This window comes from Chinchilla lanigera, unplaced genomic scaffold, assembly GCF_000276665.1.
Source record: "Chinchilla lanigera isolate Chin_1 unplaced genomic scaffold, ChiLan1.0 scaffold00051, whole genome shotgun sequence".
NCBI classification, from domain to species: domain Eukaryota; kingdom Metazoa; phylum Chordata; class Mammalia; order Rodentia; family Chinchillidae; genus Chinchilla; species Chinchilla lanigera.
The window spans coordinates 5,474,030-5,489,160 of record NW_004955452.1 but is presented as its reverse complement, the minus strand read 5'-3'; the positions used below and the strand labels follow the sequence as shown (position 1 = coordinate 5,489,160).

At 51.2% G+C, this 15,131-nt stretch overlaps 1 protein-coding gene and 1 long non-coding RNA gene across 2 annotated transcripts in view; one reads left to right on the top strand and one right to left on the bottom strand.

Annotated features, from left to right (window-relative positions):
* Positions 1 to 14,279: 14,279 nt before the first annotated feature.
* On the bottom strand, positions 14,280 to 14,510 carry LOC106149744. The gene is made up of 2 exons (XR_001236101.1): positions 14,441 to 14,510; positions 14,280 to 14,359 (listed from the first exon to the last, which is right to left on the bottom strand). It is a non-coding gene; the product is annotated as an uncharacterized LOC106149744 (long non-coding RNA).
* A 167-nt stretch (positions 14,511 to 14,677) lies between these two features.
* Pafah2 (platelet-activating factor acetylhydrolase 2, 40kDa) overlaps positions 14,678 to 15,131 on the top strand; it is a 33,718-nt gene continuing 33,264 nt past the window's right edge. The window contains exon 1 of the mRNA XM_005394836.2: positions 14,678 to 14,769. The gene's annotated coding sequence lies outside the window, so the exon portion shown is untranslated. The remainder of the gene's footprint in view (positions 14,770 to 15,131) is intronic.

Here is a 15,131-nt window from a genome sequence, read left to right as displayed (position 1 = left end):
TAGACAGACAAAAAAAATCCCCCAATACAAAAAAATACGCCAGAAAGGAAGAGCCTTGTTCCTAACTGGAATAACTAATTTCATCAGTCCAAAGAGCTGCCTCTTTCCTGAAAAACAAAAACAAAAACAAAAAACAAACATAAAATACCACATATAGGTCCTGGGACCTGGTTTCTTTGGGGCCATGAGCTCTCCTCACTAGCCCGCTCCGTGAGGAGCAGTTTCACTTTAAATAAACCTATGCTGCTTCTACTCTCTGTATGTTCTGTTCAAGCCTTTCCCCAGGATACCAAGAATCACAGAGAGCTTCCAGACTTGTGCTAGTAACAGCCAACGTGACTATGTATTAAGTGTGCTTAAGGTGCTAACACACCAGCTCATCTAATCCTCTCCCTACTCTCTCTATAAAGGAGATACTGTCCTTATCCCCATTTCATGGACAAAGAAACTGAGGCCCAGGGAGTTTAAACTGCTTGCCTACATTCCTATGGCTAGCTGGGACCTAGAGCCTGGGCCATCCATTTCTTTAACCACAGCACCATTCTACCCACTGAGCGAGACAGATGCCTTCTCATCCTCCCGAGCGCACTGTCCAGAGGAGAAAGAGGCTGGTGACCAGCAAGCTCAGAATAGTGGTGGTGGAGGGGACTTGGGAGTGCCCAGGGGGTGCCTGACCCAGAGGCGGAGACGGCTTCTGAAGTGATGCCTACCCCCAGACCTGAAGGGTAGCAGTGTGGCGTTTTGGGGTTTTTCTTCATTGCAGCCAAGCTCAAAGCCAAGGATTAGCGATAGACAAGTGATCCCCCTGCACTTCATCCCCAGCCCGCCGTGAAGTGCTTTTGAGAAAAGGCATCTCGGCTACGTGGGGACAGGCAGGAAATGGCAGGTATGGAGGCAAGGATGGCTCTCGACTTTCGGTCTTGTCCCGGTTTTGGCCGGGGAGTCTGATTTTAGGGGTCCTGACAGACCAGGTTCTGCTATCTGCCACCTGCCACCCGGAGAGCTCAATCAGAAAAAGAGATGAGTGGTCCTGAAATGCGAAAGAAATTTTATTCTCAGGGGGGCCACACAGGGAAGCGGGGGCGGGGCCAGCGTCCTAAACCCTGCCTTAAGGCACTGACAGGAGCTTTAGACTCCAGAGGGGGAAAGAACAAATGCTGGGGGGTCGGGGAAGAAGTATGCACAGTTAACCGGGCTCTGCCAAGCTATGATCTGGTTGGTTACCAGCGCAGGTCTGGTTCTTTGAGGTCCCGCTGGCTCTGGGAGGGGCAGCTGGTTTCTGGCATGGGTAACTGCTCCCTCTTAAGGGTGGTCCTATCCTGGTGTAATCTGCCTGTAAGAGTTGCTGTTCCTGGAATCTTGAAGATATCTTACACTTATCTTGCTATCTTTGGTCCAGAAGAGAGAGGTTAGGTAAACGTAAGACTCATCATCCTGGTATTACCAGTTTTCAGACAGACACTCCTTAAATGATGATGGTTGCTACGTGCAGAGTGGAGCAGGCTAGTAATCAGCTCTGCTCTCCTGCGTCCCGCACCCTACTTCCCACTAGGAAGAATAAAGGTCCAGCAAAGGCCCATTGAATGGTGAAGGAATGGATGAATGGAGGAAGCCAGCAGCCCGGGAGGGGATTGAGGGTCACCGATCCTGCTCGGGCTGTGGGCTTCCCAGCTGGCTCACAGCCAAGCCCACATTTGTGCAGACAGACACAAATGACAGACACCCTCTCCTAGCTTCAGGCTCCGGGGGAGGCTCTCGGGCCAGCCGGGCCCAGGCTTGTCTGGACCTCAATTCACAGGCTGGCTCGGATGGGGGCGGAGAAGGCGGGGCAGCCTGGCGGGGAGGATGGAGTTGAGCTCATCCTAAAAATAGATCTCTGTGATCCGCCAGGGGCTCCCAGGCACTGAGCGGGCTCTTCAGTGCTCATCGACGCCCCGGAGACCCTCTTCTGCAGCAGGGCCCTGATTTGGGGGACAGAAGCCAACGCACTGGGGAGGTGGGAGCAGGCCAGGGCACAAAGGAGAGGTGGCGGGGAAGAGGCAGAGGACTGGCTTCCCGGAGGAGGCCGGGCAGGCCTGAAACCAGCCTCTATGTGGATGTGTGGTCACGGAGGTGCTGTGGACGGCAGCCCAGGGCTCCGAGCACTGCAGTGTCTGTTCCATAGCAGAGGGATCCCACCCGCTACCCTGGGGGCTCCTGGGTCAGGGCTTGCTTCCTGCCTGACACGGCAGGTATCACACTGGTCAAGGTGGCCCAGGCAGAGAACAGGGACGATGCCGTCGTTTGATCTGAAATACTCCTCTGCATCCTGCTTGGGCTTCCCTCCCTGCATTTCTCCTTCTGCCCAGGCTGGGCCCGAAATCTCTGGGAAGAGTGGCTGCAGTCTTCAGAGAGGAAAGGGCCTGGAACACTAAAGCGTGCTGTGGTTAAGAGTACAGCTCGAGTGTTCTTACAGAGCTGGGTGCTTCTGTGCAAGTTACTTCACCTCTCTGTGCTTCTGCTCCCTCATATGTGAAATGGGGGTGCTCACAGTAGCTCTGCCTTTTTTTTTTTTTTTTTTTTTTTTTTTTGGTCTTTTTTTTTTTTTTTGTCTTTTTGAGACAGGGTCTTACTATGTAGTTCAGGCTGGCCTTGAGCTTAATTTATAGCCCAGGCTGGTCTCGAACTCACAACAATCCTCCTGCCTCAGCCTCCCACAAGTGCTGGGATTACAAGCATGTGTCACTGCCATGCCTGGCAGGAGCTCTGCTTTAAAGGCTTGCTGGGAATAAGAGGAAGTGAGATAAGGACTGTATTAGGCACACCATGCCTGGCACGAGGTATCCTCCAGCACCTCCTCAGGCCCCCTCAGCTGTGTGTTCCTCCAGCTCTGGACGGCCTGGGTGTCTCACTGTGGAATTAACAGGTGCCAGGAGGCTGGAGGTTTCAGCAGGCTCGTGGTGTCAGTTCTACTTGCTTGCTCACGGATGGCCCCAAACTCTCAGGAATCTTCACAGGGCCCTGCAGTACCAGTCAACTCTAGCTCGAGTGCATCTTCTCCAGGCCCCAGAAGGATGCAGGGTAGTGCCTACCAACAATGGTCAAGTGGACTCTGGGCAGGGCCAAGGAAACAGCCCAGGGACCAGGGATGGAGGGTGGGACAGTAGGTTCCTCCGCTCCTCTCCCAGGCCTTTGACTTTGGACAAATCACACTCTTTTTCTGGGCTTTTATTTTTCTACCATCAGCCTAAAGTTGTAGCAGGACTAGGCTTTGTGGACCAAAAGTTCTTTCTCACAAGTGGTCCTGAGCTGGGCGTGGTGGTGCACACCTGTAATCCCAGCACTTGGGAGGCTGAGGCAGGAGAATCACTGTGAGCTCGAGACCAGCCTGGGCTACGTAGTGAGTTCAAGACCTGCCTGAACAGCACACAGAGAGACCTTGTCTCAAAAAACAAAACACAACAAAAACAACAAAAAAAGGATTAAGATGCTAATTCATGGAAAAGATAAGATACAAAATGATTTTTGTCCAGTAGTGATACAAATGCTCTCTGACTAGTAGAGATGGCTCCAAACGTTATAGGCCATCCACTGTTTGGGATCTCACTAACAATTTTGTTCCACCGTTTTCTGTGCACCATAGGCCCTATTATCAATAAACTGAACAAGCGCTGTCCATCTGATAGTTTCCTCAGCAAGGAGTGAAATATAAATTTGTTCCACTCTGCCACGCTGGGGATCCAGTCAAAGGCTCTAAACACATTCCACCACTGAGCTAATACCCAGCCCCTGAAATAACGTCAATGCATGCTCACTATGTTTTTTTTTCTTTTCTTTTCTGTTTGAGACAGCGTCTCGCTATGCAGTTCAGGCTGGCCTTGAGCTCACTTTGTAGCCCAGGCTGGTCTCGAACTCGCAACGATCCTCCTCCTGCCTCTCGCTGTGTATTTGTATGGTCATTTTTTTTAATGTCGGAGGATTATAATTTGGTAATGCACTGGGCCTCGCTTCTTCTTGGTTGAGTCATGTACTGAGAGCACGTGCCAGGTGCTGCTGAGCTCTTTGGAGCCAGCTATGGGGCAGGTGTCTGTCCTCCTCATTTTGTGGGTGAGGTTAGAGAGGCTGCAAGCAATGACGTGAGTGCCCCGAGGGCACGGTCAAGGAGTAACAGAGCCGGGGCATCCAGCGCTGCACTGGAAGGGGCTCATTCGCCCTTCCCACGTTGGGTGTAGGACTCTCACAGGAGACAGCATGTGGGAAAGTACTCGGCAACAGGACACGTAGGTGTACACGGGGATAGTTTCCGTCCACCCAAGTCTGCCTCCTAGGCAGCCAAACCCAGCCAAACCCACCGACAGGGTCTGGGCTCGCTCCCCTGGGAGGTGGGTCTCTGCTTCCTGGTGGTGGTGGTCCCCAGAGACAGCCAGTGGTTATCCAGGGGAATGGGCATCATGCACAGGACACTGTCCATGCCTTGAAGTGCAGGCTGAGCTTTTAGTCCCGGCTTTTCCTTCGCGGCCTGTGTTTACGGGGCAGAGGTCTGGTCAAGGACATATCACACCCTGACCCTGAAGTCATTTTGTTCTTTCTTCTAGAATGTTTTCCCCCTGAATTAAACCTTCTCTGAGGGCCCAGAACCCTCCCCCAAGGTAGTTCCTGGATCCTCCCAGAGCAGCCCATACCCAGACACCTCCACCTCTGCCCTGGTTATCAAGGGGTTAATCACCAGGCCCGCCTGGAGAGTGTTTACCTAGCTGGCAGGCTGCTGCAAACCCAGGTAATTAACAGTCTGCTTCTCAGAGCAGAGGCAGGAAGATTTGCTTCTCCTCTCACCCCTCCCCAGGGATGCTGCTTGGCAGTGCAAGCACTGCTTTCTGTGGGCTCTTCGAGGAGATGCTCTGAACAGCAAGTCAGTGGGGGCAGAAACCAGGCCTGGGGGAAGCAGCCCTGGGGTGGGCTCTGAGCAGGGAGGAAGCACACACGGAAATCCCAGCACCAAATGGAGTTAAGGTGCCTCTTGTAATCTAAATGGCACCCTCACTGAATTAATTCAATTTACTGTTAAATTTAATTTGTTATTGTTTTATTATATTATTTTGTTATTAATGTATTGCTTTAATTTATTTTATTGCCTGTAGCTGAGCTACATCCCCAGCCCTATTTTTTTATTTTGAGACAGGATCTGGCTAAATTGCCAAGGCTCGGCTCGAACGTGTGATCTTCCTGCCTCAGCCTCCCAGAGTGGTGGGACCACAGGTATGCGCCCCCATCCCTGGCCTCTCTGAATGCTCATGGGATCCTGTAAGCGCCACCTCCCAGCTAACCCTGAAGCGGTCTTGCTTCCCCACTGCCCCAACCCCACGACAGCTGCCTCGTGTGGCACACAGATCACGTCACTGGCCTCTGGTCTCTGTGTTCCCCCGTTTCACTAAAATACTTTCTCCTCACAGCAGCTGGAGGGTCGTGTTAATTATATACCCGCTTCCTTCCTTGGCTTTAACTCTGTACCAACTACGTCTTTTTATCTTCTGCATTTTGATGCTTTGGCACCAGAGTGTTGCCAATCGGGAAGGACTGTCTCTCTAGAGCCAGCGGATCCCTGGAAAGCTAGCCAGCCCTGGACTGGGTCTTCCCAAAGCAAACCAGCCCATCCAGAGCCCATCTCCTCTGCCTTACCCTCGGGCACTATCCCCTGCTTTAGTCGCCCCAGGACCAGGTACCACACACATCCCTTGGCCTGCTGAAATTATCCCAACTCCAGTCCTAACTTGCTTACCCCACTCCACCTCTTCCTTCCCAAGGCGACCGCCATCCCAGCTCCTGCCCACGGTGTGCCCTGCTCCTTTTGCCTCCTGACTGTCACGGCACTTCTCTTGGTGTCCCCTACCACCTGCAAACGTAGCAGTGATGTGTTCCCTCCTCTTGGGACCCACGAGGAAAGCAAACTGTCTTTTCCATGGCAGTCATCTCCTGATGTGTGGCCCTGTCATCCTGAATGATAAAAGGCCAAATTTTGAAGCCAGCCCCCATAGCTTCTATTTTTTGTTTGTTTTGTTTTTCTTCTGGTACCAGGAATCGAACTCATGACCTTGCAGTTGCTAGGCAGGCCCTTTGCAACTGAGCTAAATCCCCAGCTCCCCCACGGTTTCAGTTAGACTTAGAATACCCTCCGGGATTCTTTTCCTGCTGTAGAAGGTCCTCTGTGACCCTGCCCCATCCCCCCCCCCATCAGTGCTCTAGCCCCAGGGTCTTCTCTCTGATCCTCAGACTCTGTGAAGCCGGTTAGGCCTCCCCACCCTACTCCACCCTCCCATTTCTTCCCTCTGCCTGGAATGTTCTTTCCCCAGAGCTCAGCAGCTCTTTGTCAACATCCCGGGCTTGGTTCATGACGCCCTTGCAGTGAGGACTTCTATGAAGGCTCACCACGGAGGAACAGTAACAGCTACCGCTTCCTGGGTGTTTGCCATGCGCAGGACACTCTTTCTGTACCTGCTGTGTAGTCACTCTTTAGATTGTCACAAAAACCCTCCAAGGTGGGTCTCATTACTATTTCCACTTTGCAGTTCAGGAAACTGAGGCTCAGCGAGGTTCACTGACACAGGCAGGCTCACAGTTAACAGGCAGGCGGGCCAGGACTCAAACCAGACAGCCCATTCGCAGAGCGCACTGCACCTCATTTCCTAGTGAGGGGGAGAGTTTACTTGGCCTCAGCAGTGACCTGCTTCCCAGAATCTCTCATCAACAATGACTTGTGTCCACTGGGCCAGCTCAGGGATGCCAGAGGCTGAGGCTGAGGGCCCAATTCCTGCTCTTTGAGAGTTTACGTGCAAGGAGCCAGAAAGCAGAAAGGGTGCCGCCCTCATCAGCTCCCCTCTCTCGGGGGTGGAGATGGGCAGGGTGCCCCACCCCTTCTTCACAAGAAGTCCCCTCTGCCTGCGATCCTTTCTCTGGGCTCCACAGGCCCTGCTCCTGCTCCAGTTAGGGCTCTGGCAACTGCCCTGGGGGACATTCCTGCAGCTCTCAGGTTAGGTCTGACCGAGGGGGATGTGGGAGCAGCCTCCAAGACCCCAGTGCCTCTCCTTTTCTTCCAGCCAGGATTCAGTTCTGGTAGCAGAACAGGCAGAGTTTTCAGTCTGGCGTCACTGACCAGAGGACCTCGGGCAAGCCTGAGCTTCCACGCACCTCAGCGCCCTGCACGCAAAGCGGGGATGGTGCTGCTGATCCCTCAGAATCATTGTGTCGATCACACGAGACAAGGAGCGCCGAGCACTTGGCACCCATACGCTCCCTCCCAGCGCTGGACTCCAGCGTTTGGAGTTCATCGAAGGGCGGGTGGCAGGGATGGAGTGACAGTGCCCACGGGTGGGTCATGCTGTCTCAACACATATTATTCTGCAGAGGAGACAAGACTTGCGAAGGCAGGGAGTGGGGTCAGGGCGAGACCAGGGAACGTCATGTCCCAGGCAGTTTGATGTGCCTGGAGTGCGCCCCGGCCAAGAATGAGGAAATGAAACAATAGATCGGCAGGAGCTGGGATGTGAGGGGCCTTACAACAGGCTCCATTTTCAGGCCTCAGCTGTCACACGGCAGCGGAGCGGTCACGACCTTGGGAATGTGACCCATGTGGACCTGGATTCAAATTCTAGTTCATCCTCTTGGTTGGGGTAGCCTTAGGCTCTTCAGCTCCATCTTAGCTTGAAGTCCCCGAAAAGCAGAACCTGAGACTGGGATGCTGGGACTGTTTTGGGGAGGCAGAAAGGGGAGCAGGAGGAAGTAGGGCAAGGGAGACAGAAAGTAATCAGGGGCGCATCCTGGGGTGGGTGCCGGCCAGCTGGGGAGCCTGGAGAGACACACAGCACGCTCCAGACCTCAGCATCGTCCTATCTGAACACGGGGAGCCTGGGCGCTTGGGGTGCATAACATCCCCTCCTTCCCAGCTCACAGATATCTATGAAAGTCCTTAGACACGGTGGCTGAGGGAAGGAAGCAGGACCTGGAGCGGAGGGGCTCAGGCAAAGGAAGTCAGGAAAGGGCAGGGGAGAGGAGGTGGTGGCAACAGCCTGTAATCCCAGCACTCCAGAGGCTGAGGCAGGAAGATCGCTGTGAGTTAAGGGCCAGCCTGGCCTACAAAGTGAGCTCAAGGCCAGCCTGAACTGCATAGTGAGACCCTGTCTCAAAAAGACAAAAAAAAATAAATAAGAAAGTGGAAAGACATACTGCGCAGGTTGATTAAATTAGGAAAAGTTTTTGACAGTACTAAAGCCATGCACGACATATAGTAAATAATCAGTAAGTGGTGGGCACAGCTGGGCTCAGTTCAAATACCCCCTCCTCCGACTCCACCCGACACTTCTATTGACAGTAGCTCACTCTCTTCATCCACCGGAGCATCCCGTTTCCTGTAGAAACTCTAATACAGTGTGTAATTGTCCTGATTATGTATTGCTGCTTTTTATCTGTCTCTCCTCACTAGAATGAAAGCAAAATGCAGGCAAGGGACAATCTCTCTTATTCATTGTTTTATATTCACCTTTAGCCCAGTGCCTGGGGTATAATAAGTAATCAATACTTTTTTTTTTTTTTTGAGACAAGGTCTTACCATATAGTCCAGTCTGGCCTTGAACTCCCTATATAGCCAAGGTGGCCTCAAAGTCATGATTCTCCTCCTTTAGCATCTTGATTACAGGTGTGTGCCACCGTGCCCAGCTCAATAAATTTTTTGTCTTTTTGAGACAGGGTCTCGCTATACAGTTCAGGCTGGCCTTGAGCTCACTTTGTAACCCAGACTAGTCTCGAACTCACAACAATCCTCCTGCCTCAGCCTCCCAAGTGTTGGGATTACAGGTGTGTGCCACCATGCTGCCATGAGGCAGAAGGATCACCATGAGTTTGAAACCAGCCTGGGCTACATATTGAGTTCAAGGCCGGCCTGCACCACAAAGAAAGACTATGTCTCAAAAAACAAATAAAAAAGAAAAAGAAACCAAGGGATGGAGCCCCGGGCTAGTCCCTCCCATACTTGCTGAAGAGTTAAAATTGAGTAAAGATCTTCCTTGTTTATGACACAGTCCCATGGCCTTGTTCTAAAGAGTACCTGTTGGGGTGTCTTGGCAGGACATCCTGACCTGAAGAGAAGTCCTTGGGAGCCTGGCCAGCTCCCAAGGACAGTCCCTTACCTATCAGGAGGACACAGATGGATGTGTGTTCCCTCAAGCACTCAGCCACTTCCTGGGGCTACAAACACCCCAATTCTGGTCACACACTATTGGGACGTCGACACTTTAGCCTTGACTGCCATTTAAGGGGCCTCACTGGTGGGGGACTTTGGAGTCCCATTTGTGGAGAGGATTCTCTCCCCAGACCCTTCCCAGTTACAACCCTGAAAGCCATTAACATGACTCCCCCTGCACTGGGATTTCACACATTGACGCTCTTCCCATCTGGTGGTGGAACTTTCTTTCTGTACTTTCTCTTCCTTCTGTGTAATCGTGTTTGTGTGTGTGTGTGTGTGTGTGTGTGTGTGTGTGTGTGTTAACAGTTTATCACTTTTGTTTCATTATTTTTACCTTGGTGTCAGGGGCTTTTGTTGTTTGTGAACCCAAACCTGTAAATTAAGTAGCCACAACAAACTGCTGTCTCTTTAAGGCAACAGGCCATAATGTGAACAGTACTGTTACTCAGCTCACAAAGACATGGAGGTTTTTTTTTTTTTTTTTTTTGTACTGGGAATTGAACTTAGCACCTTGTGCTTACCAGGCAAGTGCTGTGCTGCTGAGCTGTATCCCTGGCCCTACATGGAGGCGTTGAGAACAGTCATTGCCCCAGGTCTTGCAGTAAGTGCTACAGCTGGGATTCCAGCTCAGTTTCCATGGCTGGGGGTGTAGCTCGGTCATGTGCAAGGCCCCCAGTTCCAACCCCAGCAGTACCTGAAAACCTTCAGTCTCCTGGCTGTAGAACCATGACCCTTGGTCATCCCAATCATTTTTTCCTTTTCCTTTCCTCTCCTTTCCTCTCCTCTCTCCTCTCCGTTCCTCTCCTCTCCTCCCCTCCTCTCCTTTTCCTTCCCCTCCCTTTCCCTTTCCTGTCCTGTCCTTTTTTCTCCCTTTCTGTCTTTCTCTCCCCCTTTTTTCCTATTTCTTTCTTTCTTGCTCCTCCTCTTCTTCGCCTTCCTCCTCCTTCTCCCTCTCCTTCTACTCATCCTTCTCTTCTTCCTCCTCTTTCTTTTTCATAGTGCTGGGGATTAAACCCAGAGAGCACCAGGCTACACCCTCAGGCCTTTTATTTTTTTGAGACACGGCCTCATTAAGCTGTCCCGGCTGGCCTCCAACTTGCCATCCTCCTGCCTCAGCATCCTGAGTAGCTGGCATTATGGGCATGCATTACCACACCCAGCAGAGAAAGTCACTTCTCTGTCCTTGAGTTTCAGCCTAGAGAAGCCACCAACACACGCTGGTGGGTAAGAAAGAGACAAGCAGCCCTGAGCCCCAGAAGCCTGCCTGGCACTCAGCTGGCTTCGGTGTCCCCTGTGGAACATAAACTTCACAGAAGAGCAACCATGCACGTAGAGAAACGGCACATCCAAGACCACTCTGTTATCGTGTCCAGCCACAGACAAAACATGAACCGGGGATATAGCTTAGCAGCACACGTGCCCACCTGCAAGTGCAAGGGCCTGAGTTTGATTCCTGGTACCAAAACAAACAAACAAACAAAAACATGAACATTGTCTGAACTGTGAAAAAGGACCAACCCTACCCCATCCTTGCTAATGTGAGACTGTGGCCTCTTACCTATGGCCACTTTAGCCTCGGCCTTAGTGCTCCCTGCTTCCTGAGAGCATCCAACCCAAAGGAAAGCCCTGCTTCTTTAAACTCTCCCCCAGACTGACCTCACAAAGGCCTGCAGTGTAAGGAGTCCTTTCCAATACCCTCTTCCTGAGACCTGGCCTCCCCCAGCACAGAGCTCTCCCCCGCCGCATGGGGCCTTGTGCAGTGACAGGTGTGTGCCCCTGGCTACCTTTGGCTAGAAAGGCCCTGACACAAGTACCATCCACTGGTGGATCATTGAGCACAAAATACCACTGTCAAAAGTTACACAGTGTTGCCTCCTCCAAAACTAGTTGATGATGAGAAAAAGAAAAATGGCAGCTCCCTTTACCGGTCAGGGGTGATTGGTTTTAAAGAGAGAAGGCAACTTTTTAGGGTACTGGAAATGGCTGGCTTTTTTTTTTTTAAACAGGGTCTTGCTATGTAGCCTAGGCTGGCCTCGAACTCGTGGCGATCCTCCTGCCTCAGCCTCCTGAGTGCTGAGATTATAGGTGTACACCAGCATGCCTGGCATGGTCTACATTTTGAACTAGGTGTTAGTTACAACAAATGCTAAAAAAAAATTGTTGAGCTGTACATTTAAGGTGAGTGTGCTTTCATATTTTATTAGAAACCTATTATACCTGATTTTAAAAGTGTTACCCACCAACTTGAGCAGGTAGTGAGACAACAGACAAGGGCCCGACACTCCCCAAGAGGAACTTCTTATTTTTTCTGTCAAGGCTGCCTCAAATGCCATCTGGCCAGTCAGGCTACCTCAGGTGTCCCACAGCCAGTCGGGGAGATGTGTGCTTGGCTACCACAAGCTTCCTTCTCAGACTGAACCCGGATGACTCTGCCCTGCAGCCCCTGTGGATGGTGCAACCCTCTGCAGCCCTCCTTAGTCAGGTCACTGAGGAGCCCCTTCCCCACCATGATCAAACGGAAAGTCTGCCACCATGTGCAAACCCTCCTCTTCCCTATCCAAGCAGCCTCCCTTTACTCTTAGTGGGTCAGTCCATGTACTGTTCCGCCTATGCTGTAGCATAGGTCCTAATAAAACCTCTTTTGGACGGTATACCTTTGCCTATTCATGATTTCTATCTTGAGCAGAGCACACTGAACGCGGCCAGCTGCCGTCTTCAGGGGCCAGAAGAGATGGCAAGTCCTGCTGGTAGCTGCTGACTCTGAGCGCTGAGGAGGGCCATGAACTCTAAGAGCTGGTAGCTGCTGATATTCAAAGTTCAGGACTATTGACCTTACAAGAGCTACACTCTGCCAACTCACAACCTCAACATAAATTGAGCAAAGGAACCCTCATCCAATTGGTAACTTACTGGTGGTCCACGCCAGCACCCTCTCCTTTAGAGGGCTCTGCAGAAGAGGGTGGACGACAGTGACAGTCATCAGCAGTGGAGAAGTAGCTGAAAAACTAGCTCGTAATTGATTTCTGTACTACATGCGGCTAAAGACTCACACCAACTGATGACAGCAGAAAGAAAAACAGGAAATCCAAAGCTGGTCACCCAAATACTGACTTAAAATAGCTTAACTACAAGGCAGCACCAGGGTTGGGATGGTAGCTGATTTGAAGGAAACCTTAGGCCATTGGAAGCCAAGATCTGTGTTGGAAAGACTGGAAAATTAACTTGTGGAAAATTTAAAAGCATTTGGTTGTTCATCCTCAAAAAGACCAGATACATTTAATCAGTTTATTTTGCAACACCAGAGTCTGGGTGGACTCAAGGAAGACCTTCCTAACAGTGACTTATGAGTAGAGCAGCCCATGACATCCTGGTCTCTGGGAAATTTGAAACTCACCTGGTCAGCAAAGGCCCCAGCATGCCCTGGGCTGTGAGTAGGAGACTGGAATAAATGACCGCCGACCTCCAGCTGTCCCTTTCATGACCAAGGACTCTGGTGTATCATGAAGGTTCTGAGTCAACTGCATAGCTCCAGTTAATTATCCAAAGGGAGCGCTCTCTGTCCACACTAAGCTTTTTATGTTCTCTGGCCATCACCACCAACCAAGCTTTAATTAAATCCAAGGCTTAATTCCCACAGAGCAGTGCTGTCATCACTCTCCTGATGGCTTGTCTTCCAGGAGGATGGTCGTGGCAACAGTGTCTCAGGAAGACAGATGTGCCTAAAGACACCCAAAGCCGGGAATCTAGACGCTGGAGGCCTGGGGGCCCACAGGGAGGTCATGTGCTGGACTGTTGTCCTAAAAGAGCTCATAATGTGTGTGAGAGTTCAGAGCTCCAACCTGGTGGATGGCACAGCGCAGGAAGGGGTCCTGTGGGACTGAGGGGCTCAGGGAAGCTTTGTGGAGAAGGAGAATTTAAGAGAAATTTTAAAGACAGAGCACGATTGGCCAGATCACCAGGTAGGACAGAACATTTCCTGGCACCGGAGTCCCGGGTGGAGGAGACAGCATGCGCTCAAGGTACTGAGACGTAACAGAGACTTAGAGGCTGGGCCTGCAGCTGCCCAGTGGATAACTAAAAGCAGGATGAAGCTTAGCATGTCTGCCTTCGTTTTGTATCTCTCTCTTTTATTACCTGAAAATTTGGGGTCGGATCATAGCTCAGCTCCACACGTAGGCACACTGATCACCTAACAATCATCTGTCTAAAAAACTAGTACTACAAGGTCTATTATCTCTAAATATAACCTACAGCATCCTGCCTCAGAGACAGAGGACACTGAGATCAGAGCACCTCAGGTAATTTTCAGGATCTGCAGTGATACCCAATTGCAAGCTTCTCCGCCCCTTGGGGGATGCCCAGCAGTCTCCAGTTATTGTCTTGGAGTCACCTCAATTCCAGGAAAATTAGAGCCTCGCAGACCGTCTCATGTTGTCGCCACCTCCTCCAAGCAGAAGCAATTACCCCATGATAGGAACCAAGGCGGCTCTTACCACAGACAGCTAAGTTAGGTAGAAATATTACAGGCAGTCAGACCGGAAAGCTCCAAATTTCTTATGGACGTTTACGGGACTTTGGAGGATGGGATCCGAGGTCATTCTCTCCCCACCCTTACCCAGCACACTCGGGGCTCCGCAAACACTAACCTTACCATCTTACACTCCCTGTAGTCATGGCTAAGTCTTTTCCTTCAGGTCTCAGTTATAGCATCACTTTCTCTAGGGAGCGTGAGCACACAGCTTCCCCTCCCCCAGCCCCGGGCAGGTGTCCCTTTTCAAGGCTCGCACGCTAGCTGTTTGTCCCCCTAGAGCACACACCACTGGGTTGTAATTATTCCTTTGTGTGAATTCTCGGCTAGTCTCGGCAATCTGTTGAGGCTAGAGACACGATCTCTTCCACCAGAGTTCCCCTAAGAACCAGCATAAGGCAGTATAGTGGGGGATGATTGAAGGGACATTTGCGGACCTGCTGATATCTCAGGTTCCTCTCTAATCGTAACTAGTGAGACTGTCGAGGACAATGAAAAATCCCAGCTGTCAACAGCTGCAGGTTGGTAAGGTACATACCCTTGACACCAATGGTTAGTCTTTTATTTTCACAGGAAGTAAAGGGGAACACAAAACAATGCAAGACCTCCTCCTCTTTTTCCTGAGAATAAAGAAGAGCCAGCGTTATTTCCGGGCACGCCCGGGAGCTATTTGAGGCACGATGAAGCGGAGGGTTACTCACCGGGACTTTAAGCAGTAATCCTCTGTTCGAAATCGATCTTCGAGGCGGCCGCTTCTCAGACTACCACCAGGGGGAGGAATCGCACCGTATCCCAGGGCGGTTCTCGTGCCAAGAACTCTGGGAATTGTAGTCCTGGGGTTGCAAGGCGCTGTCCCTTCGCGGTGCACCTCGGGAGTTGTAGTTCTTGGAGGAGCAGTGGAACATGCTTTTAAACATCCGTGTTGAGTCCTGGAAACTACAACTACCAAAGGGTCACGGACTCCTGGGTGGTTTCGCGTTTCCGTCGAGTGAAACCTCTGAGGTTGCTTCTGAGGGATCACCTTGACTGGGTAAGTTTGGTTGGAGAAAGCTCTGTTCTCAACTGAACTGTTTGCAGACTTTTTCATATTCCAGTCTGATTTATGGCCTCCTCGTCTCTCAATCCCAGAAACTGCACATTAACCTTTAATCTTCGTCCTTTCTGTGTCCCATTCAGACACCTCCAATATCCACCCACACCCTAAACCCGTCCTTCACCTCTCGGTTCATGCTGGCAGTCCGGGACTCCCCCGGAGACCTCAGCCCCAGCCTGACCCTGCAGCCTGAGCGACCCCAGATCAAGGCTCCTGTTTTCCTTAACTTGTGTGATTAGCTCTTTGACTCACTGTCCTTTTTTTTTTTTTTTTTTTTTTTTTTTTTTTTTTGGTCCAGG